We start from the raw sequence: 26,176 nt of genomic DNA, 5'->3' as shown, positions 1-26,176 counted from the left end.
GGCAAAGTTAAGGCACAGTACAAACTCTATTTTTTGGTGGTTGCAGTTTCCATTATTTTAAGTATATCTCCCAGATTTTCAGAGGTTTTGTTTAGCAGACGCAGGCATTCTCAAATGACCAATGTCTATATTAACATTTTGGGAAACTGGATTTTTTTGTTTCAAAAATTACCTTCCCTAAATTACCTTAGCACAATGGCTGCACAGCTCAGCATCACACCAAGACACTAGGCTAGTTCATAATACCTGGAAGCAGTAAAGCCAGGTTGCTATAATAATCCACCAAAACTAATTAGCCCTGCTGAGGATATGTGCAGCACCGCCCTCCAACATGGGCTGGTTCTTCCTCATCAGTCCCTGGAGTCCCAAAAGACGATCAAGCTTCAGTGAAGAACCTGTAGATGGAGGTTGCAGAAACGATGTGGGACTGACCGTGGAGGCAGCAAAAAGGGGGCAGGGAGCTCAAGACAGCAGTAAGGAAGAGGGGAAATGGCAGGATTGAGTGTGGAACATTTCGTTCAGCTCATAGCCCTTCAACTAAATTCTTGTCTTAACTTTGGCAAATTGCTCCAGGTTAGAGCCAGAAAAGGACTTGGCTGGGTTGTGGTTTCTCAGGCAGAATTATGATGCACATGTTCCATGTAAAACATGAGCTGTATGTCCAGTGTGTCCTGGATTTCATGCATTCATTATAAAAGCAGTTGAGGATGCATATGCTACTGCGTAAAGGAGAGGTGCAAGATTTTCAGGTGCATTGTAGCTGCTTCTGCCATTGACAGGTTGCCTCTTCCTAAAATCTTGAACAAGATTCTGCCTGGGCAAAGTTTGTAGGCTAAATGTGAGAACATGTCCTAAAAAACCTTAGCTGTAAAATGTTCCTAGACTTTAGATCTAACTTTTAGGCTGTCTGTATCTAGAAAAATCATTAGCTTCAGCTAGGAGCTGAAGCTTCTTAATTGCACATGAATAAAGGTGTTGAAAAACCTGATTCCAAGAGTCCAGCCAACTGTGCACAGAGCTGCCTACAGGAACCAGTAGGAAATGATAGGGCTAGCACTTGCCTCACAAGAATAGAAACTCCCTTTGTCTGCAGTGCATTCATGCCGAGATGCCAGGCAGGAACTCTCAATTATTTTCCAGGCCAGAACAGTACCCTTCCTCGGATGTTACCTCATCCTTCTGCCCATTCCTTGTGAGGAAATGAACAAAGCATTCAGGAGCCAGGGATTCTTTCTGAGTAACATTAAAAGGCAAGAAGAGAAGAACCTGAAAAGGTCACTGTAGTTTTCATGCCAAAGTACTAATTTGCAATGCATTTTGTGCCATCCTTACCCTGCAATGAAACCCTCCCAGGCCTGCATTGCAGCTCCCTCCCTTTTATTTTCCTTTCTCTTCAATGTCTGTCGTACTTCCAGAGCATAAAAGCAAAAAAGGGACAGAGAACCTGGTGCACCACAGCATCTCTCTTGTTTGGGTTGCAGAAAGAAACCACTCTGCCAAACAAAGATGACCTGCATAGTATGAAACAGGTAATAACACAGAAGATCTTGACTTAAAATAGATAAAAGTCTGCCACAGGAAATTAAATGCTTGCAGTGCATATTATAATCAGTCTGCACAAATGGCAATAAATCACGTTATATGTAAAGCTATATCTACAAAGGTTTACACCTGTCCCTTGTCTCGCCTATATCTTCTCCAGATATACATAATACACATCTCAATGCTCATGTATTTCACACACCTTCATTCCACACCCGTTTTCCTTTCCTTCCACTTTTTTCCACCCACAAACATTGCTCACACATTCACTCATTCCTCAGGCACACCTATGCCCATTAATTCAAACTTACATAAGCAACTTTTCTTCATGTGCCCTTCCTTGCCATCTTCAGTGTTTATAATCACAGGTTCTACATATCTTCTCTGTTAAACATGCTCTTATAGCCAGGTCCATAACTGATATCACAACATTTTCCATAGAAAATGTGGATAACATTTCCCACTGTAAGTTGTAGATAACAAGTTCCAACTTTCCTGCTGTCCACAGGAAAAGCCCTTAATTCTGCATAAAAATCCCAACCTCATTTTGGCACTCCACTTTTTTCTCACAACTGCTGGAAAATGGCAGTCAGTCAGAACTGATATCTCATTGTGTATAATAACAACTCCATCCCCATCTTCTAATTGTGAGCACTTATTTGCAATTTAGTTCCCATTTCCCAGATTTTCCAACCTGTGGGGGACCTTTATACTGTTTTGATAACTAAGTAAAAATTGTCACTTCTCTGAGATCATAGATGTCTTCTGGAACAGCAGAGCAAAGGCTTCTTCATCATCATTGTCCCAATGGCTACCTATCACACTCATCCTGCAAGCTGGGGCTTGCTGCTTTTCCCATATCCAACAGAATAAAATCAGGAGAGACTGGGACATAATTTCTTATTAGCTCTGTCCCTTTCAATCTTTTCTGTTTGCTACACATACACGTGTATGCAAAAAGATAAATATAAATGCAAAGATAAATTAGAGATAAGAGGACATAGAGATAGGTACACACCTACACATGAACACATATACACAGAAAAATAAATTGTAAGGCCCATCTTTCCAAACCAAATAAATATACATATTGCATGTGACAATCTAGTAGCTGTTTGAACGGCTTCACTGCTGAGAAATCTGTCTCAGGGGGAGGCTCTCCTTGGGCTGCCATACAGAGATTTAAGCATCCCCCAGCATAGTGGAAACCTTACTGGTGGCCCTGCTTTTGCAGCCTCAAGCTGGTGTGGCATCTGAGTTCTTTCAGAGGGCAGCTGGGCAAAGTAGGGATCTGCTACTTGGGTGCGTGAAACCAAGTGGGACACTGTCCCTTCCACAGGAGTAGCGACTGAGACAGTAGGGGAACTGGACAAGCACCAATCCCCACGGATTATGTAGGGGTTCAGGGATGGTATAGTAGGTGACAGATGTTGTAGGAAAGATGATCAGCAGTCATCAATCCACTTCAGAGGACATAAAAAGTAGCAAACCCTCAACTCTTGCTTGCTGTCAGCAGCCAAGAGCAGGGCTCCAGGAATAGAGGGTCTGTTGATGATCATTCTCTGGCTCAGCTCTAGGTGTAAAGGGTGTCAGAAAGTAAAGCAGAAATGTAAAATCCCTGAGGGCTTTCCTGATGGGATACAGAATAGGGAGCTCTGTGTGTGTACATGTTAAGGAAGCAAATTTTTCCCTCTACGTGTTGAGCAGGTCTGATAAGACACGTTTCTTGAGGCAGGGTACTTCCACATAGAAAGTAGTCTGAAAATCCCAAATCAGTGGGAAAAAAAACGCAGAGGATGTCTGAATCTAACATGAAGTATAATGGAAGGATTTCACAAACAAGAGTGTTTTATCAGGAGGCATTTAGTCTGCATCAACAAGTCATCTGAGAAAAGAAGTAATCCTACAAGCCCGTTGTAATCATTGATATTTTTCCCCCCGCTTTTTCTCTTAATAGTACTTCTAATTAAATGGAGCATGGAAGGTCTGTAGTTACAGTCTTTGGGTCAGTAGTTCACATCCAGCTGAGGAAATAAATAATAACAAGCTATTGTCTGGTGCTTCACTTCCTGGTAGGGAAATAACAAAGAGTTGCATTGCGATAGTGCATAGTATGCATAGATGACACATGAGGTAGATGACAAAGAGCACAGTACATTTGAGCACATTAAGAAAATAGTCTCTTACAGTATTTTTAGTTCAAGCATTGAGGCTGTGGTTTGCCTTTGAATGAATGCAATTCAAATGCTTAGATACTCACCGCAATGAAATGTATACATGGCTATTTTTTCTCCTATCATTATGCCCATAAACCACTGAAATATGTATATAATATGCTCTTATAATGCATATTTGAAATTCTGTGGTGTGCCAAAATTCTTCATTTATGACATTGATTTAATACACCATATATGAGGAATTACTGAACAGAAAATTTTAAATAAACCTAATTATGTAGAAACAGAAAGATATGATACTCATCTAGGTTTCACAGCTTAATAATACTGTGTTAGCTGCAAACAGAAAAATTATGAAATGTACAGATATTAAATAACTATAGCAATAGATTTAAATATAGATCAATTCCCTATGTGTGCAGCCTGCTAGCGTTCAGCTTGCATATCCCTTTCTAATCCTCTATTTCATGGCACCTACTCATTTGTCTCTGAAAGGCCTGGGATAAAGGCAATGTGAATTTCTTTTTGTCATTCCTAACGTAACATTTCACTTGACTTATTTATCAGCTGTGAGTAGTATTTGCTTCAAACAGCATAAGTGCACTTACTCAGGAAATCCCACTGACCATGTTCCCCTGGACGAATCCCATTCTTCATGCTACACCTCATCTTGCCAACCATTTAAATGCCCAGATTCAGCATTTTATCTATTAAAACATTTCAGATGCTTATAGCTATGAAAAGTTGTTTGTTTTTTTTTCTCACAGAGACACAAGAAATTTTTCATGTGCCTTCCTGTGGTACATTCTGTCCCAGCCAACTTTCAAGTCGGAAGCTCATCATGATGTGCTGTGCATAAATTGCACAACATTTAAAATTTTAGATTTTTTAAATTCTCTGTAGAGATCTGATGAGTTGGCAAGCTAGTTCAGTCAATATAAAACTCCTGCTCTAACATCCCATGGCAGGGCTTGAGAGGGTAGGGAATAGTTACTCCACAGTCACCTCTGTCTCATCTTTGTCTTCACAGTAAATACTCACCCACTTATTCTATTTGCAAACTTAAGCCTATTTCACTTAAGTGCTTTCCCAGACAACTATAAATAGGCTCTTGGAAGTGGTAATTAAGTCAGGACTACATTCACTCACAGGAATTTAACAGCTTCTCCTGACAGAATGCAATTGTTTTTTCCTCCTCCATCCAGGTCTTTGCAATTGGCCACAGAGGACCTGGAACACTTTAACAGTTTAAACCTTTTCCAGTTTGATTGTATACTGGCACATTATCATTCATTTTGCTTTGTTGTTCATGCTGCTATTAATTTTTATTTGAAAAATAATATGAAGAAACAGATTAAGTCTGAGCTCAGACTTGTCATGTGCCGAAAATAAAATGGGATAGTGGAAGAGCTGCCCTAAAGGACCCAAAGGCTTGTGGGTGCTAGGGAGAACCTGTGGAGATGTTAGAGACAATTGTGAACTCCAGCATACAAAAATATATTTCAACTGACTGAGATTATAGTTTAAGGCTTATTGTACTGTATTTACCCCATATTATACTAACTTCAGTGACTGCAATGACAATTTTGTCTTACTTTTATGACCATAATAAGTTGCTGAAAGGCAACTTCTCTACAAAAATTTGTTGAAGTTAGCATGATTTTTTTTCAACTGTTAGTTAGATTAAATTAAGAGGAAAAAAATTATCTTCCAGAATTTCATTTCACTTTCTACTTAAAGTACAGGAAGGTTATTTGTCCTGTTAGATTTTACAAAGAGACCTCTCATGCCAGCATGTTTTTATATACACAGTGACCACAGCCCACTGCATTTCAGCCCCAACAGGAGATGGATTTTTGCCTCCTGACCTTAGAGCCAGTGTGGTGCTGTGCCACCCATGGTGAGAAGGCCCCTTCCCTGCTGCTGGTGCTGCCTCTCACGTGGGCAGGGTGCTCAGGGGAAGGCCTAAAGACTGGTTTGTGTCTTGTGCCAGTTTGAAAGATGGTAAATGTATTCACTGTTCTGCATAAAGCTTTTATAAAACAGAAATAGAGAATGTTCTAGATAAATTACCATATATAGGCTCTCTGCAGGATTCCCCAGCACATTTGCTCAGTGACTCCCAATTATTTCAACAACACTGTAGTGCTTGTTCTCACATTGACATCACCAGAGAGATATTTATTCCAACACAACATGTTTGCCATGCAGAATATGTCCAATTTGGTTTTACATAAGCACATTATTACAGTTCATTTTTCATTTTCATCCAAAGATGTATTGTCAGTGGTATTGCATACTCCTAGGGAGAGAAACAACACAAAAAAACCCTCTCAACACCCCTTTTTTTTTCCTTCCCATCTAAAAGAAACACGCCAATTCTCATGTGATTCAGTAAGTATACATTACAGTTCAGTAAGACAAGAGTAACACTGGCACAATGCATGTTGTGATTTGGATACTGGAAACATTTATATACCTATATAATACCTCTGAAACACGAGTCAAACCAAAGTCCTTCCAGATCAGAACTGTATTTCTAGCAGTGACCGCTACCTGCTGCCCCGAGGAGTGTAAGGACAAATCAGACATATAGTGACATTTTTCAAGAACCATCTTCCAATCTTCAGTGCACTCCAGCTCAGGATGTTCTTGGTCAGAGGCATTATTCCTGTATGCAACAGCTCCCAAGGGATTTTATTTATTGAATTCATCAAACTGTTTTAGCATCCCCAATATAAATGGCAAAGATCTTTATCTATACCCTTGGAGAAGTATTATCTTTTGAACCTTTGTGCTATTAGCAGTTGATGCCTCCTATCTGTTGTGCTAGAGGAAACTGTGATTGTTTTCTGTCTTCTCCATGCAGATGCATCATATCCTCCATCCATCTTTGCTGTGATGTAGGTTTTGTGATATTCCCAGCTTTGTGGAGGAAGAAATCTCAACTTTATTTCACGCAAATTGGACTGAAGTGACCACTGCCCCCCATGATGGCTGACCAACAAATCAGAAAACAGGATTGGATAATAGTCCCCATTGTTCTTTCTGAAATTAAGGCAAAAATGCAATTTAATGGTTTATTTTGGCCTTCAGTCCATTTTTCATGTGCAGTGGATGTGCATAGAAGTGCTGAATATCAGAACCTACAAATGCTACTAGTTCCAAAAAGCAGAATTTCTTACAGAATTCCTCAGTATGCCCAGATCAGAGAAACAGAACCAAATTACTACTGTATTAATGTTATGCGAGTATTACATTCATAACTAGAATAGTTCCTCTTATATAGCAGTTGTCAATATTTTGTTCAGGGATTATTTTCCCCCTCATTTCTTTTTTCTCTCTTTTTTTTTTTTTTTTTTTTTTTTTTTGGGGGATTTTTGTTTTGTCTTTAATTTATTCTGGACAGCACTGCCAACCCATTTGGAAGGATACTGTTCTTTTAAGCCAACGGCACTTGCAGAAATCAAGTAAATATTTTATAGTGGTGTAACAGATCATTGCTAGATGTAGCATATATGCAAAGAATTTCTAATCTTTTTAATTTCATAGAATCATTATAGTTGGAAAACACCTCCAAGATCATCAAGTCCAATCTTCACCCAAAGGTTAAAAACAGCAAAATAAAAATAAACAAAATTAGTTGGATGATTGTGCTTTGTAATTTTTGCCCTACATCATCCCCTGGTGAACATTGTCTCACCAAAATTACCTAGACAAATTACCTAGGCAGAAGACTTCACTGTAATGTGAGAGCCTTTAAAGTTCAGATATCCTCACGTTCTTGTCAAATTTACAGTAATGTTTATATTAAAACTGATCCCCAGAGATTACATTTTAAATATAGGTGGATTAATATTCTCATTGGATCACATATAATATTAAAGAAAGTTTAAATGATCTGCTTAAATTATTTTACAGTGTTTAAAAACCTGTAATTAGCTTTTAAAATCTAAGATTTCTCAGCCATTTGAAAGCAAACTTGTAAAATAAAGGCTCTTTTCATTTATTTTACCTTTACTATTGGAAAATCCACAAGTTTCTGCAATGTCTAGTATTGTAAGAACCATGTTGCTGTACTTGGTATAGCAATAATACAGCCTAAGGAAAAGCATCTGCTGAGCTCACAATATTGAATTAAGATCAGTATCCAGCAGTGAGCTTCTGTCACTAAACACAACAATCTGGCACAAGGTTAAAAATCTATTTTTTTATTCATTACTTGATCCAATGCCTCATTAGCTCAGGAAAATCCTTATGTCAAGATCAGTACCCTCAGAACAGTTTGATGCTGTGGAGATCTGTGCTGAGTTACTCCTTGTGTCAAGCAAATATAACTCTGCAGATTTGGTCTGGCTCCAAGCAGAAAGAACTTTTCCGTGCTCCTCCAGCAAAGCCAATGTATTTTCCTCTCTATTGATTCTAGTCTTTCTTTGGAAGCTCTGGATTTTTATATCTGAGTTACACACTGTGAATTGCCTAAGCAGATAATGAAGATACTAGCTTTTGGTTTTATCTGTTATAAATGACTGTCTATCATCACAAAGAATGAAGAATTTTGTGGCAAAGGCAAGGCTGCAACCCAGTTCTCAAGGACGGGAGGCAGCTGATTTAATCACCAGACTTTCTCTTTGAGCAGTGTCTTGCCTCATTCACTGAACACTTCCAGCTTTTGGGACACAGAAGTGAAAAATGCAATTAAAACCAAAGTTGAAAGATTTAAAATGACACTGAGCGTGCAGCTTAAGAGACCTTCCTGGATGACCAGCATGGCACTGACCAGTGCCACTGCCAAAAGACTCTGCAGGTCTAAGGGCTGTATTTCCTTCAGAAGCTCTGACACTGGGATTGCCAGGGAGAAAGTTGAGGGACTGCTGTTTTATCCTTTTAGCAGTTGCCAATATCCTGCAGACATCCAGCTGAAAGATGGAAGGGAGGCTGTCATGCCCAGCTTGCAGGCCTGGCTGTCCTAAAAAGGTGACCTGCCTATTAAATGATTCCTTGGTTTGTAAGCGTCAGAAGCCACTTCTGCCAATAACTGACATGATTGGGAGAAAAAAAATCTGTAGACCATTAAATGTTTCATGGAATTAAATCAACACAAAACCCAAACCGAACCAAACCATAAAAAACCCAAAAGAAACAGTATGTGGGATGTGCCCCAAGTCTGGTGAAACGTAATTTTAACCTATGTTTGAATTGAAAATTATAGATTATACTAGTTTAATTTCATTATCAGATCAGATAGAACAATAGAGAGGTCACACAAGGGGGAAAAAAGGGAAATAGAAAGCAAAAAATAAAGCATTAATTTACAATGCTATTCAGAATGTGATAATCGTGTGCATGAACGCTGTGATGGTCCATTGGACCTTCCTGGTGCCATCCAGCTGACATACATTATTAGTATGCACTTTTCTGTAACCACTAGCTCTGCTGAAGTTTTGGTCAGCGTGTTTAGGATGTCCTCTGTTCTGCTGTGAGAATAAGGAAAATCTAGAAAATGAGCAGTGACCGCTTCAGGTGTTGTTCTCTTTTTCATTGAGAGATTCCTGACTGTGGTTCCATTCTTTGCTGTGGCTGTCAACATTATGACCAATTCATATGACCACACTGTACCAAATATTCCCCTTGAAGCATATGTCAGTGGTATGCTTTAGGGCTGAAATAGTAGAATTTTTCTTTTGGCTGTGACATTTTCCTTTCCACAGTGGTTATTCCAATGCATTTTTTTTTCTGCAAGACAGTCTGTATACGAACTAGGTTAAGAGCAGCTAATTTTCCTAATATCATTACCCTTTGGGAGTATCATTTTACTAGAAATAAAATGACATATAATCCTGCCCCCTAACAACACCATTATTTATTACCACTCTATTAATAGATCCTGTAACTTGGTTTTATTAACAAAAGATATGACTGCATATTTGGCAGTAACTCTCTTGATATCAAGGCAAAAAGTCACAAGATTAGAATCATATTTTCTCAAAAACACTTTCTAACAATAGATAGAATTCACACCAAAGAACATCTTGCTAAGAATAGATGAAATTAATGTGTAAAAATGCTTCATGCACAATGGAAAAAATTTCAATAATTTTGGCTGGAAGGCTACAACAATTTGTGACAAAAAGAAAATGATGCTGTCAGAAGCGCAGAAAAATATTTTAACTCTGCTAGAGTGCTGCTTGATTTTTCACCCACAGCTGAGTCTTTCACTCTCTTTTGGAAGAAATTAACCTTCTTAAAAGTTTGCCACTTTTAAGTAGTTGTCTGTCTTCTATGTTTAAAAAAATATAGTTGTGAATACCACAATACCTGAATGAATATTGAGATTACTTTTTATTTGGATCGATATTTTCTGAATGTCTATCATCCCAGTGTAATTTGTCTTGAAGAGGAGGATTTCTTCAGGAATACCTTCAAAGCTATCCCACTAATCCTCGAAACACAATTTGATGATATCTGCACAAAGTCAGACTGCAGTTAGATTGATAGTGTGCTGGTGGTGTGTAACACTGGCTAATACTATATCACACTTTCCTTATACATGTCTTTCTTGACTTTTCAAGCTCCTTCTTCAGCAGAACAGGATCCTGCCATTCTTAAATACTAGCCCTTAATTAGCATAATTAGCAGCCACAGTTTCTTCATTCTGCTTTTCATCATTCCCCTTATACCTGGGAGAATAAAAATCCAGTGTCTTCAGTTTAGAGCTGTAGTGTGTTTTTCAATGGCGACATAAATCACATCCCACGGCAATTAACATGACAAAGGACAGTCTGTTGTTAGGGTATAGTCAACATACTTGAAACGTCTGTGTTTCACATCATGTGAATATGTGACTTGAACTAATCACTCCTTGACACAGCTGTTATATCCCGACCAACAGGCTCAGCTCCAGCTCCAGAGATGCCACACTGAAAGAAAGCACCCTCCAGCCAGAGCCCACTACCCGCACCGTGCAGAAAGGCAACACTCTCTGCTGCCCCCCCGAACTTCCCTTTGCCCTGGCCCCACTGCTGAGGTGGGGAACCAAGAACTGGGCAGCACCTTTGGGGGTGTGAGAGCAGGAACAGCAAGCTGTGGGGCAGTGCTGGATGGTGAATCTCATTCTCAAGGGGTACGTGGGTCTGTGCATTGAAAGCAGGGAGGCCTGACTTTCATCTAGTAAGTCTGCTCTGCCAAAGCAGCTGAATGTAAATGTCCTTGTGTATGCCACTGAGAGAAATTTAAAGCCTACTGTAAATGAATGGATACCTTTTATTAATACATTCTCGTTTAGATATATTTTATTTAAATGCTTTCCTAATTTAATTATGGACTTGTGTATCCATAAGTTGAAATGATCTAATGAAATCTGTTGCTGGCGGGTCAACCTAAACATGCAGATTTGAGTGTAGACAGGGCCACGGCATAGAAGTCTTGCTACATTATACAGATGATAAGAAGGTGAAGTTTGAAAGCTGATAGGAAGGTTAAGTTTAAAATTGCTCTGGAGGGCACACTTTCAGGAGACAGCTTAATTTCCTTTTTCCACAAATCACTGTGGGGTTTTTCATGCAGATTTCTTCATCTTTAATATCGTCTCTCATCATATGTGAAAAGCATTCCTGCATTGCAAAATCCATAGAGATAACCATTTGCAGCTTCAATTTTCAGTTTCTATACTGGCCATAAAATGCAGAACTGCCTCTTTAAAACTAAAAAAAAAAACCACGTTAGGGAGCATAGCTTGCAGTGATTTCTATGTTCTTTCACATCTTCCTGCCACACTTCCTTTATTTTTGTCTGTCATTAGTTTAATTGTAATTTCATCTGGCTTAAGCATCTGTCATTTTGTTTATCGTTTATGTACCATGCATACCAATGGCACTGCTTAAGTAACAGTACAAGTGTGTCTATGTTAATAGCAACAGGCATACAAGGAATTGTTCTATGTCAGGTGCTATCTTACAGCATCCCTTTAAAAGAACAGATTACCAGTGAACACTGAACACCTGTTTTTTACATTCTTTAGTAAATGACTAATGTTTATATACAAAGAGAAGGTGACCTCAATCACAAGCTGTAGCAGCTGGCAATCACACTGCCAAATCCCTGCAAATGTTAGCCAGTTAGCAAAAACAAGTTTTCTTTTTGTGACTTCCAACTATCAGTTTTATTTGTTCTCAGCTAACTCAAATATTACTTATCCACACAGGATCATGGCCCAAAGTACTTCCTGCAACTAGCTGCTGGCACTGAGTGTGCCCCACTGATCAATAGCTCAGGTGCTGCAACCACGGGATTTATCTCAACAGAAGACTTGGCTGATTATCGGAGAGAGATCCCATGTGAAGGCCACACAGATCCATACGGGGTCCTTAGAGGAGGAGCAAACCTGATTTCCTGCCTGACTGGGATGGAGGGCAGGCGGAAAGGAGGAGGAAAGGAGATACTTCCATTGTTTACAAAAGAATAGAGATTCCAGCTCTGAGAGACCCGAAACAGAGGCCTGAAAAGACATAATGAAATTCCTCCTGCCTCACGTGTTCGCCTCCAACTGGTTTTGAGAAACATTTCCATAAATACCTTCCATGAGGAGAAGGTGAAAAGTATTCCTAATCTTTCCACAAAACATGCACAGAACATGAACGCATTTCTAGAGGGAAGAATATTTCATTGACATGAAAATCGAGGCAGCACACCACATTATATTCAACAGGCACCTCCAGTTTGGAGGGAAACAGATTTTCCATATTCCTATTCAAGCGATGCTGGAGGCAGAGATAGAGGTATGATTCACAAACCACAGCCTCCAGTTTGGCTGCTCCTGGTACTGCAGCTTAAAAGCCAGCATAGTAACCAAAAGAGGAACGAGCTATCTTTCCAAAGTATTGGAAATTGGATTGGATTCCAAAGCTTGAATTACAAGGAAACACTCAAAAATCTTTATAAAAGCTAAATAGCCAAACAGATACTTAATTATTATCATTAATTGGCATCTACATGCCACCTAAAAGTAAACCAATTTAATTACTAATATTTATTGTGAGAGTGCAAGAAAATAAAATATTTTGAATGTGTTTCCAGTACCAGTCACAGTCCTACAAATTGTTCAATAGGAACTTTACTTGCCTATTCACAGAGCATATGCATTTTGGTAACCAACCCATTTGAAAACTATAAGCAAAGAATGTAAGTTCTACCTCTTTCATAGTTCTGTTTGTTGTTTTAATTCTGTCTTTCATATTACATGTTTTGTCATCTTTCATATAATTATATTTACTGAAAGCTGCCTATGTATAGATCTAAAATCTTTTCCCAGAATTTATGTTACTTTAAGTTTCTTCTTTCCACCTCCATCTATTTTGGAACCCAGACCAAGCATGAAAATTTTCAGCCAGAAAAAATGTTTATGCTACAAGTCAGGGCACAACATGTACCTATGTGTATGCAAACACTCCCTCTTGCTGCACAGGGCTGCAATTTTTTCCGGCTTTGTAGATCTTTATTAGAAAGTTGATTTATGGGTAATGCTGATCCAAATGAGAGCAGTCATGGCAGTTAAATTAGGTGTAGTGCCATTTGTTTTGGGGGCAGAATAAGTCTTGCATAGCTAGTTTTCACCTTCTGTCTTAAGTATTACCTATCAATGTTACCTGCTGAGGAGTTTCTCTTTTCTACTGCAGTTGAATTTTGGTTTCTTCATTTAGATAAAAACCTGAAAGCTGGAGTGGAAGGGGACTTACATATTTAAGTGTCCAATACTGACTTGCAGTCCAAGAAAAAGGAAAGCTTTTGGTCAAAAGCTGTTGAGGGTCAATCCACCCATGAATCCTCTGAAAAATCCCAGCCCAAAAATGTTTGAGTACAGTGTACTGTACAGCTAACCTCCATTCCCAGCTTCCTTAAATCGATGTGGAATGACATCAGCTCAGGTAGCATATGTTTAAATGGTAGAGCAAAGGGCAACTTATCAGCTGTCTGTGAGAGCTGTAAGATTTCTGCTCCATCATGTTATCTTAGTTCTGTAATATCTAATTATATAAATCCTTCTGAATGTTTATCATACAGTTTAAAGTGGATTTCATACTCTGCTAGCCACATACCTTAATGATAGATTTAAAATTAGAGAGGATATTAAAAATCAGGTGTTTCCTACCTGGTCAAGGCTGCTTTTAGTTGTGTCTATGAGAGTTATTTTTAAATAAAAAGATTGGTTTATTTTTTTTCTTTCTATAAATTCTCCAGAGAAAGGAAGTCTTTACTAGAAGGCTCCTCAAATTGGTTTCTTTTTAGTGGCATAAGAGATGTCATTTGATGGTTTGCCTTGAAACTGATTCCAAACATCTCTGTCCAGGCCTTCCTCCAGATTAACTTCATCAGCCAGATTAAAATGTGAACAACCCGAAACATTCATAAAAGTCTGGCATGTGATACACAGAGGGTTTCTCAGGACACTGTTTTTGTAATGTTGCTCTCCTGAACTGTCAGAGATGTGACAGTGCCATGGAAGGGAGATTACTAAACAATGTCAAGCACCAGGAAAATTAAAGAGAGAAAGGAGAAAAACCTCTCTGGCAGTAGGGAACTGAGGTCTTCAGAAGACAAAGAGTGTCCTTCTGACATAAAAACTGAAAAAGAAAAAAGTCCTTCACAATAATCATAATTGTTTTTGCCAAATATTATAATTTAGTCTTTAAAAAAAAGAGAATTGCTGTGAAATAAGCATATCCATTGTAGCTACATCAATAAATTATCATGCAAGTGGCTGTCCCAGCCCAGGCTGCAGTAGACAAAGTGGTCTATCATGTTGCCATATTCAAATGCAGTTTTCAGAAGAACTGAAACAGCATTAGGGTACAGTGCTGTTCCTGTGTTAGACCCATGCCACTAAGCTTCATTCTCAGTGTAATAAAGTAAAACCTTGGAAAGGTTATATGTAAGTTTAATTCTGCCCTGTGATACACACACAGCAGTACCATCTCTTGCAGTATGGGAACACAGCTTTTTCAAGTGACACAAACATCTTTTTACCACACAGAGTAGCAGTGTGGGAGCAGAGCAAGCACCTCAGAAGGCTCCAGCTCATGTAGCCTGCCAGTACTGCATGGTTCAACAGCTACATGGCCTCAGTCCTATAAAAATGGAGTCAGATGAATTTCTGAAATCGATTTTCTAGAAATGCTAGAACTTAACAGTCAGTGGAATAGGACTAAATTTATTGATATGTCAGAAAAAAAATATTAAGGAAACAGGGGCATCTTTATTCTGCTTCCTGCAAATTCTAACTTTGGGCAAGAAACACTTTGTGAATATCCGTAGTAAACAATGTCATTGTATTCAAAAAAAACAAAATACAGCTGAAGTTTGTTAAACTATGTATTATTTTGGGGTAAAAAATTTTATCAAATGAATACAACTAATATGCCTTGCACAATGAGCTGCAAAAATGCAATGAAACAACACAAAGAATGAAAAAAAAAAAAGTAGGGTATTATTTAAAGTATTGGAACTTTGAGAAAAAGGGCTGAAAGGATGTAGGGGGTAAAACCAGTTTTCCAGCACCTTGGTCACTCATCTTCTGAGATATGCAGCACAGGAAGGACAACAGCCTGTTGGAATGAGTTCAGAGGAGGGTCACCAAGTTGATTAGAGGGATGCAACACCTCTCCTATGAAGAAAGGCTGAGAGAATTGGGAGTGTTAAGTGTGTAGAAGAGAAGGCTTTGGGGTCTTCCAGTACCTGAAGGGAGCCTACAAGAAAGATGGAGTCTATTTATAAGGGCATGTAGTGACAGGACAACGGGCAATGGTTTCAAAATGAAAGACAGTAACTTTAGATTAAATATTAGGAAGAAATTCTTTACTGTGAGGGTGGTGAGGCACTGAACAGGTTGTCCAGAGAAACTGAGGATTCCTCATTCCTGGAAGTGTTCAAGGCAAGTTTAGATGAAGCTCTGAGCAACCTGGTGTAGTGAAAGATGTCCCTGCCCATGGCATGGGGCTTGGAACTAGATGATCTTCAAGGTCCCTTCCAACCCAAACCATTCTATGATTTCGGAAAGTCTCTCCTGGACACCCCCAGTGACACACGCTCACATGCTGCACGTCCATGTCTCCTCATGGGTCTGTGGTGGTGGTGGGACAATAAATCCCTTAAAGAGTCCTCTGTCCAGACAAGTGCTCTGGTCTCCCCGAGTGACTGTGGGCAGTGGGAGCGGTAGCCTCCCGAGGAGAACAGCTGAAGCTCTGACCCTCTGCAGGAGGCAGCTCTGCCCGGGGGCAACAGATCCGTAAGCCCACCTCGGCCAACCTCTGCCTGTCAGTCCCCAGCCGGCCCCGAGGAAAGAGCTTTTTTTCATCCCATACGGGCCGTACTGGTCTGTCGGGCCTAAGCAAGGGGAAATATCCCCATGGAGGCATTGCTTTGTCCTCCCTGGTGCTTCCTTCAAACGCCTGCGGCGGATACGGGCACGGGCGGCCCAGCGCCCGTCCCTCTCCCCAGGGAGGACGATCCGCCGGGAACGCGGCGGGCGGGGCGCGGGACGGGCCCGGCCTTCCCCGGGCGCCCCCTGCCGGCCGCGCCCATCGGGCGTGTGGGACTGTGGCGGGATCGGCTCTCCCGCCGCGGCCCCGCAGCTTCCAGTGTCCCGTTTATTCTGGGGGGAGGGAAGCGCCAAGAAGCCCTCCGCCTTCGCCGGAGCGCTCTGCGGCGATGGAGCGCCAAGCCCGCCTTAGCGAGCCACAGCGCTCGGTTTGAGGCTCGGTTGAAGCGGAGGGTGCTGCGGACCGCCAGAGCCCCCGACTTTCACAGTGCACCCTTTCCATAGGCTTTTCTCCCAGACATATCTGTTTTTCCTGGACTGAACATCCCGATTACTAACGTTACATATGGTTTGAAGCTATTTAAAGATTTGCTTTCCCGCTGCAGGTCCCCAGATGCCCCTGCAGCCCCTGTCTCTCCTCAGTGATGTGGCTGGATCACTGCTCCTGCCAGCACGGCTGGCGTATGGCCTTGCCATCAGGAATTCTGGTCCTGCTGATTCTTCTGCCCTGTTCTACTTTGGCTTGTTCATACCTGTTTGTGACCCAAGTCTGGTTGTTGCTCAAAACAGAAGTGCCATATGGAAAGGACTGAGAGTTTATTGCCACCATCAGCTCCCAGCAAGCCCTAGAGGGACATCCCGAATGAACTGACCCTCCTGGGAGTCCTTTCATCTGAGGAGGAAGGCCCACACTATGGCTTTTGGGAAAGCTTTGTCACCGTGACAGCTTCCTGACAGAGTATGTAGGGACCACATTATCCCTGGAAAGTGAGATAACCAGGAGTAGGTGCAAAACTTTGAGATGCAGAAGTGCACAGCTGAGACCACTGGCCATCAGTTGGAATCACAGCAACACAGTTCATGAATGAGGTGCTGATGGGCCACACAGGAGCACTGAAATGTGCTCTGCCCTGTGGAGAACTGCAACCCTCCATGTCTACCAGCATGGCTGGTCAGTGCAGGCAAAGCTGTGGTTATAAAGCCAAACTCCAAGTGCCCTGTATTCAGGTAATGTGAGTGAGAGATGATTATGAGATCATGACACTTTCCTTGGCTGTCCATGAGGAGGAATCCCTTTTAAAGATCTAACAGCCCTAACCACTTTGTGATACCTACTGGCTCTCTGAAAACACTGGGTGTATCATCTGGTGCGTATTTAGAGTGACCCTTCTGATTTAGCTTACTCAAAAAAATTAAGCAAGTTCACACTTACCAAAACTTTCTGCAATACAAAACAATGGTGCTAGTCATATGTGACATATGTAACTTTACACTGACCTTCACATTGACAATGAAGTTTACCTTGTTCAGGATATGTCAGTGTAATTTCTCACAAATCCTGGTACCCACCTGCTGAACTCCCACCTGCTTTTCTTAGTGAATTGTTGGCAGGTGCATACCTCTCCTGCCACTTCCAAGTTCAGTTAAAGGCAAAAAAATTGCATATTAAACCTACCTCTTTCCTTTAGGTGAGCACCAAGTTCGTGACTGAGCTGCAAAAAGAAATAGGGCAGGTACAATGGGCTCACAACTATACTACCTAAGGTTCCTTGTACCCTCTTCTGCAGCCCCCTTGCCCATGCCATTAGGGCAGCCCCAAAGAAACCACAGTCTTAGTGGCAATGCACAAAACCAGTCTAGGACATCCCCCTTTCCAGACAGACAAAGATCTTTATTTTTTTTCTAATCCTCATACAGTCTAAAAGGTGAATATAAACACAAAGTTGTGGCTGTGGACATGTACATTAGTTAAACCATGGAAATCACAATTAACCTAAAAACCTGCAAATATTTGACATGGCCACAACAAATCTATGCATCAAGTTTTGCTTCCCAAAGTGGGGGGCATTAGGAGGTAGAGAGTCTGCACATGAACCAAATACCATCAAGAAAACAAACACCTAACTTTCTTTCACTTTTTAAGACCTTTATAAATTTAATGAAGGAACAACTTGACAGAGAAGGCAACAGCTGAAAGCAAATATCAGCTGTAGAACTAAAGAATTCGTCACATTGCTATAGCTTATAGTTTCATCAATCAAGAATAATATAGTATTTTCAAAGACATTTTAATGGGATGCTGAGTCTAAAATGTAAAATATCCACGTCCATTAACTTTAATGATGTAAAAGCATTCCATATTTTAGTGTTGGTACATGCCCACAGTTATCAGATTGGAATTCACTAGAGGACACCCAAAGCTGGTTTCTCTTCCCAGTTAAACAGGTGCAACACCTGTGTTACACGTGACAGAATTTGCCTACCCACACTATAGATATACTTAGAATGTAATGTAAAGAACTTTAACAAAAGAAATAGATAAGAGGCAAAAATGACAAAACATGAGGTGCCATTCCATCTTCTGCCAGCCACAGATACCCTTCATTTTATGATTCTATTTCTAGAGATATTATGAAACTTCTGTTTCAAAGATGCAATTTGAAACTGGCTAGCCAAACTAAAGATTTTCTGTATGAATCACTACAAGGTCCACGACAGCCCTTACATACATACAATTCTGCCATGCAAGACATACATCAGCAATATGTGAGAGGTTGGTCTCAGGTTTTTTTGCAAACGTTTTTTTAAAAATGCAAGATATTTAAAACAAAAAATCCCAGAGTAACTATTTCTTAGAGCCCCATGAACCAACAGACGATGCAGAGCTTCAAGGAGGACAAATTTGTTCTGAGTTAACAAAAAGAACTTTTTTATTGTTGTTGTTTACAAAAGCCCAAATTTAGACTATTTTATTTTTATTGGTAGGATATACCCTAAAGCAATATTTGCCAAGGATTATTAAGCCCCATTTCAGAATGGCATAACAGCAAAAGTGAAATCAACAGAAACAGCATCCCCAGCTTCCTGAGAAGGAACCGCCTTCTGGGCTGGAGGAGCATTTGAATTCAGAAGAAAAAGAAGTGTCTTGGGTTTTAATTACAAATTGAACTTGAGATTTCTGGCATTAAAAAAGTGTTGATAGGAAAGGTGGTTAAGATTCCTCCCACTAGATAAAATGAGATATTTTTGGAGCTTTTTGTTGGAGATACTCCAGAGAGTAAAGTGGGCCAACCATATGGTTGCTATCTCTATGGCAGCAGCTAGCACAGGGCAGTCTTGGTGGACAGTAATTCCTGTGGAGACAGGAGGATTATATCACAAATGACAAAAGCTTTTAGACAATTTCTTTGAAATAATGTGAGGTTTCCAGAGTCTGAACCATAAAACACCCACAGATGAGCTGAAAGTAGTGATCTTGTATACCACAATTTCCATGCTATAGGAAGCATAATGCTATATACAAACCCCACCCTAATATCTAGAAAGCAGTTCCAATTAGGCAATATCAAAATTATAGACAAGAAATTGTTAACCTGAAGGTGATCAGCTGTTGTCACATCTCTGTTGGGTGCAATATTGGCCATGCAGAAAACTAAGCATTCACTGAAAAACCCAGTGCTTGGGGTCAGTATGAATTTACAGAAGGAAAGGCTTGAGTTCTGGGGAGATCTGAAGTCTATGTTGTATCCTGCTAAGGTTTCATGATTCTTGAAGTTCTGTATCAAGAGGCCAAGACTTTCCTGAACAGGTAAGTAACTACAATAGCTACAGCCCCCTTAGGCTCTAGAAATATGATCCATCCACACCCCTGGAATACCCTAAAACCCAGCAGCTGCAGGCAGAGCACATTTGACTCTCATCAAGTGGATTCAGTCTCTCAGAATGTGCAATGAGAGCCATTACAAAATGCCTACAAGGCTGTCAATCACCATTTTCTATCATAGGAGCACATTTCTTTTAAAAGAGAGTGGCCTGCTCCTTATCTTGAGCAACAAGTCAGGTTCTGTGGCCCCCAACTGTGCAGCCAAGCTCTTTTCTGTATGATCAAAATCATACAGAAGCAGAAGGATCAGAGAAATAGGGTGTCCCCTGTGGTATATTGCTCTGTGCATGGGGTTTGAAGGTAGGTTTTCTTTTAAAATCTGATTAAAAAAAAAAATACTGCATTTTATTCTCATTCACCGTGTGATATGGTTTGAAGCTGGCTCCCTGCCAAGTCTCCAAACCTTACCAGAAGAAGTCCCCCCCACCCCAAACCTCAGGGAGAAGAGGGAGAAAAAACAACCAAGAAAACCCGAAACGCGCAAGAGAGCTAAAGCTATAAATATTTACAGGTATATACAATTGAAATATATATACAATATCACAAGGGAATGGGAAGGGGGAAGGGAAAAGGAACAAAACCAAAATAAAATATATATATATATATATCCCGATTAGTAGCCCAATATCTAACAACTAAAAGAGTTAGCAAAGAAATATCTCACTACTCTCCTTGGGACAACCGAGAGTCGCTCCAGAACGATCGCCGGCAACCTCCGTCTCCCAAGGTCGGCAAGGCCCAACCAGGCCTCACTCCCCAACACGGCAGACCCAACAGCAGGGAACCTGCACCTCCAAGCCGCCGGAAGGAAAGAGAGAGCGAAGGCCTTTCCTCCTTTCTTCTTATAGTCTGGCTTACGTAAAAATTGTAGGGAATACTGGGTAAATCTGGACCCTTCCTTGTTTACAAACTGGTCACCAAGGAAGGCCTAGACCAAACTACCACACCGTGCTGGGGAAAAAAAGCTGTAAAAGGTTTCTGGGGTTCTAAATTTCACATGAGCATGTTAACATAAAATCATACAAATACTATGGTTGAAAAAGACCTGTAAGATCGCTGAGTCCACCATGTGACCATCCAGACTTCTGCCTGAAATTGGCACCAACTCATTCCTTATCCCAGCCCAGGCCTCCAGCAGGTAAGCCAAAGGATTAATTTCAGGACCTCTTAGCAATGACAAATTATTGCTCATTTTACTCTAGTGGGTTGCATCTATAAAAAATCCTCAAAATATTGTCCTAAGACTTCAGTTGATATATTTAATTGGAAAATTTTAAACTGACTTGATCAACATGGAAATTGTTAAAAGAGGTAGATTTATCAGGGCCTGTTGCAATAGGACAAGGGGTAATGGCTTTAAACTAGAAGAGGATCAATTTAGATTACAGATAAGGAAGAAGATTTTTACAATGAGGATGATGAAACACCGGAACAGGTTGCCCAGACAGGTGGCAGATGCCACATCCCTGGGAGCATTCAAGGGCAGGTTGGACCTGATCTAGTTGAAGATGTCCCTACTCACTGCACGGGGGTTGACTAGACAACCTTTAAAGGTCCCTTCCAGCACAAACTATTTTATGATGATTTCCCTTGAGGAAACATGTCATGGATGTCCATTGCAAGTCAACAGTCCTGCAATTGCCATCTGTAGTCTAAAACACTTGACCAAATTATTTTGAGAGGAATCTTCTTTTTTTTAACAATTTTGCTAAAGTCCTTCTTACAAAGGAAATTTTCTTTCATGCCTTTCATGAGAATAGAATGTTTCTCAGTCAAGATCATCTCCTTTTTAGGTTTTACAATTTCCTTCTGCCAAAGTCCCCAGTTATTTCTCTCAATAGCAACCTTCCAGCCTTTCAGTCAGAAGAAGTACAATTTAGCCCATCAGAAAGACCTATACTAAAAAAAAACAGGAAAAAAATTCATGCAATATAAGAATATTATTTCACAATATTATTTCACAAGTGATTGGAAAAGAGGATTCAAATAACTAGCACAGACATCATAAGTTACAGGTTGGGGGGGTTTTCCATAATCCCTTTGTCAGGTGGTTACTCCAAGCAGGTTGAAGTAAGGTTAGTAGAGTTTTTAAGCATATTTAATCTTTATGTTTATCTATTTTAGGACAAGACCCAATTTCCCAACTAATGTTAATTGGTTTCATTTCATGATGTCAGATGACAATTTTTTTCCCAGTGATGATTTGGCAAAAAGGCAGACTGCCCTAACACCAAGTTGGTCTCTGTAGCTGCATGCTTACTACTCACTTTTAATGATATTAAATCACCGATCCTTGGCTCAGCCATCCAGGTGTTGTCTGAGCAATGCGAACAATCCTGTGAGTGCTACACAGACATGAATGGATCTCCCAACAGTTGTGCGTCTAGCATTGCACAGGGATTAAATCACTTACCACAGCAGCTGGGTAACAGCATTTTTGCGGTTCCTAGTCCAGACTTTGGTCACAAACACCAATCTGCCAAAGTGGATTGATATGAAAAAGTTTGTGATTTGTGAAAGCTTGAAAGCAGAAGCTCCTCCTATCCGGTTTATTCACTCTGTTCTACACTGTTCCTGCTTTAAAAGACAAAATGAAGCAGAAACAGTGCTCTTTTTCATTGAGAATTTTTGCTTTTTTTGTTTACTCACCAGCACTGAATTAATCAGAGAGAGCATTTGTAAAAGGCTGTGTTCATATGGACTTCCTCTGCTGGCTTTCCAGTAACTGAACAAGATTTTTAAGATTTTATGTAAACAAAAGATTAAACTGGCCTTGGGGTTAAATTTTCCTATTGCAGCATAATTCATCAGACTGCAGTGAATGGCCAGAGAAAGCTATTAGTTGGGAATACATGGATACACTTTCTCAGGGTGATGGTGCTGGTAATCTAAAATAAAATGTTTGCCATTAACTTACAAATCCCTATAACTCCCAATGTTAATTCCTGAGAAAGGCTTAGGCAGATATATATTGGTATGAAGACAGGAACTGCCAAGTCTTATGTATACTACAAAATGTATTTTATATGTGTTATATAACTCTGCAGTTGTTTGCATTCTTCACTGTCAGATGTACCTGCCCCAAGCTCTCCAGATTTGGGTGCTAGGCACTCTGTCAACCATGAAATCGTAGGCCAGCTAAATTCTCTCTCTGTGTAACTTACTCTTTTTAAAAGTCTTCCCTCTGAATCTGAATCCCAAAAATAAAAATATCCATTCTCATTTTATAAGTAGAAGATCATTTTAGGCTGAATTTTGCACAGGCAAAAACTGTATTTTCTGCAACTCCAAACAGATTTTAACCTCTAATCTTCCCTGTCTTTATTGAATCACCTTCTCAATTTCTCTTTCTGCTTTTCTCTTCTTCATTTGCATTTTCCTGCCTCTCTCACAGTTTTGTCCTCAGTGACTCATTCAAGTTTCTTCTTCTTTACCCCTCATGAATTTTTTTTATGGTTCCTCTGTGCAGTGCTGCTTTTCTACTATACCTCCTGTGTTTTGTCCTTCATTGCTCATCTGCTTGTGTGTTCTTCTGTCTCACTCTTGATCTTCAGTGTGCACTGGTTGTTTAGACAAGAAAAAACCTTATATTTCTTAAGACATCGTAGTGGACATTACAAGAAGGATCATTTACAAAGAACTGGAGTTCCTTGTCAGATTTTTCAGAAACAACATGATTTGCAAATAAAGGTAATTCAGGTTCCGTGAACTTCTGATAGTTTTCTTCAAACTGCCTAGTTTTTCTGTAGTGCAAACTAAGAAGTTTTGACAGCATGTCAACAGGCAGTTAGTTACATTGCACATCAAAGCTTAGCCTTTTCAGACTAAAGTTAAAGAGCAATCCTGTAAGATGCTGAGTACTTTCATAAATTCCCTTTGACTTCCACAATCAGACTCCTGTAAGACTTACTTTTCAGTCTAAAAGCCTGAATTATCTTTTCACTCTCAGGTTAGTTTTGGTTATATCTACTCCAGAGTACTTTATATTTGCTGCAACACATGTGAAGTTTCAGTAATGGAACAGATTTTCTGAAGCATTACTGGGCCTCTGAAAAGTAAAAAATGCTTTTTTTTCAGAAGCAAGCTTTTAATAACAATCTTTATGTGACTGCTGTTTAAATGTTTGTGTCAAAGCTTGTGAAATTTGTGGCCCAAACTCCTCCTGGCATAGAGTATGGGTGGTGCCAATTCTTTCTTCAAATGGATTGACGACCAGCTTTCCAAAAGGAAGAGCAGCACCTGACAGCAGCTTCTGAGGTCTGGACTGAGCATGGCAGCTGGAAGGACCCTGGAAGCAGTGAAGGTGCCACCAACTTTGGTGAATGTCAGTATCCTCTTCGAACGTCACCAGGACCATTTGGGAATTCTGGACAATTAGCACACCAAACAACATTTACTATGTACAGCTGCAAAATGTAAGTCTCAGAATTCCTGCGTTATCACTGGAAATGAAGCTATTTATAGAGAGATGTCCGAGTGGATACAAACATTTCTGAGAAACAGCAGAAACAAGATAAGGTATTAACGCTCTTGCAACTAATCACATTGATAGGTTCATGGGGTATGCTTTCATGGTCTGTGCTCATAGAAAGATAGGATGAACTGGCATGTCTGAGTGCCTTCCTGCCAGAGGGATATCATACGAGTTAGTTTGAAACCCTTACATTAAAAAGTATAGTTACTTCAACGATCCCATTTTATTCCTAGCATAGGTGAAAACATTTAAAGCTACACTTAACTGCGGCAAATATCGTGTGTAATGCAGGCCATGATCTCTGTGCAAACTAATGCAGGTCAGTTCGAAAGCAATGTCATTAAAAAAGCTCTGAAAAACAAAAATCCAACCTATGCAGAAGATCACTTCAGGAATAATACTCATAAGCAGCACTGCAGTGAACTCAGATACCTGGATGAGACATAGCAGTGTTTCAAAGTTAGCAAATAAAAAATAATTATTTGGGAGAAAATAATTTGTCACATAGTTTGTTGCCATTCTCCTGAATTGAGACAGCAAAGGATGAATGTCATCGAAGAGTCACAGTTGAACCCAGAGAGCTTCTTGAGCAGATGAGGTCACTGGTTTGCTATGTTTATGCTGTAGCCCTGCCTCACATTTCTCACAGGCATCTGAAGCCCGTTTTATCAGAAGGAGCTTTGGCATCCAGCACAATGACATGTTTATGTTAAAAAGAAAGGGTCCCACTCACGAGGGGCAGGATGAGGGATGCCGGTAGGAGTGGCAGCAGTAGCTTCCTGTGCCCCAGGCTGGCGTGGGGAGAGGGGGAAATGAGACACTGTGGCTCACACTGCAGAACAGAAACTGCAGCTCACAGGGATTAACACACATGGGCCAGTGATCGTTTTCCACATGCCCCCAGCTAGGAAAAAGCTGATATGCGGATTTTGAGTACAGCCCTTACAACCATTTCTTGGAGGAAAGCTTGTAGGTTTCTTCTAGTGCACCCAGGATCATAGCAGCCAGTGAAAGCTTCTGAACAACCAAGGTTTTCAGGAGTAATATCTTCACTGAGCCTGATTCTGTGACAGACCTTTATTCAGTGACCACTCAAGTTTCCCAGTTCCCACCTGAGCAGTGCTAGAGGAGATGATGGAGGTGTCCTTGGTAAGCTGTGCTCGGTGCTGCACAGGAGGTGACACCCAGCCCAGCGTACCTGATGCTGAACAGCTGAAGATGGTACCAAACAGGCCACAGTCCAGACACCTCTGAGAACTGCCACAGCCATGCCATAGGCAAATGCAGCCAGGATGGATAGTCTGGGGTGGAAGAAAGTACAACAAATTATTTTATTGGCCTGGGCAGCAGGGTGGGGTTCAGCACACACAGCTGCTGCCGGCTCTCAGTCAGTGGGGTCCCTGATGTCTGCGGTGCTGCAAAAGAATGTAGTTCCCACCTGAGTCGTTGTCATCAAGGAGGACTCTGACGAAGTTGGTGTGGTTAGATGTGGGCATGGTGGGCGTCCCCCTGCTGTTTTGCAGTGCTGCCTTCTGTATCAGAATGTCAGACATTCAGAATGTATATGCTTCTTCAAAATAGTATTCTGGGAATTAACCTCACAGTCTTTCCCACACATAACCCAAGAAAAAGGAGTTGATGTGACACACTGTGAACTGGATGTTAACAGTATGTGCTCTACTCCATTCCTTGAGTCAGTATTTATTTGCTTTATAATTCTGAGGTGAAATTCACTTACATTTTCTTGTTTGGCATACAGTTGGGTTTGACACAATAATTGAAAGCCA

General features: G+C 40.5%; 1 long non-coding RNA gene across 1 annotated transcript; it reads left to right on the top strand.

The window, feature by feature from the left end:
- Positions 1–20,828: 20,828 nt before the first annotated feature.
- LOC108495961 lies at positions 20,829–24,882 on the top strand. The gene is made up of 2 exons (XR_001874271.1): positions 20,829–21,053; positions 24,050–24,882. It is a non-coding gene; the product is annotated as an uncharacterized LOC108495961 (long non-coding RNA).
- Positions 24,883–26,176: the final 1,294 nt, after the last annotated feature.

Source organism: Lepidothrix coronata, unplaced genomic scaffold (assembly GCF_001604755.1).
Source record: "Lepidothrix coronata isolate B3197 unplaced genomic scaffold, Lepidothrix_coronata-1.0 Scaffold35, whole genome shotgun sequence".
NCBI lineage: Eukaryota > Metazoa > Chordata > Aves > Passeriformes > Pipridae > Lepidothrix > Lepidothrix coronata.
This window is presented reverse-complemented; position numbering and strand designations above follow the sequence as displayed.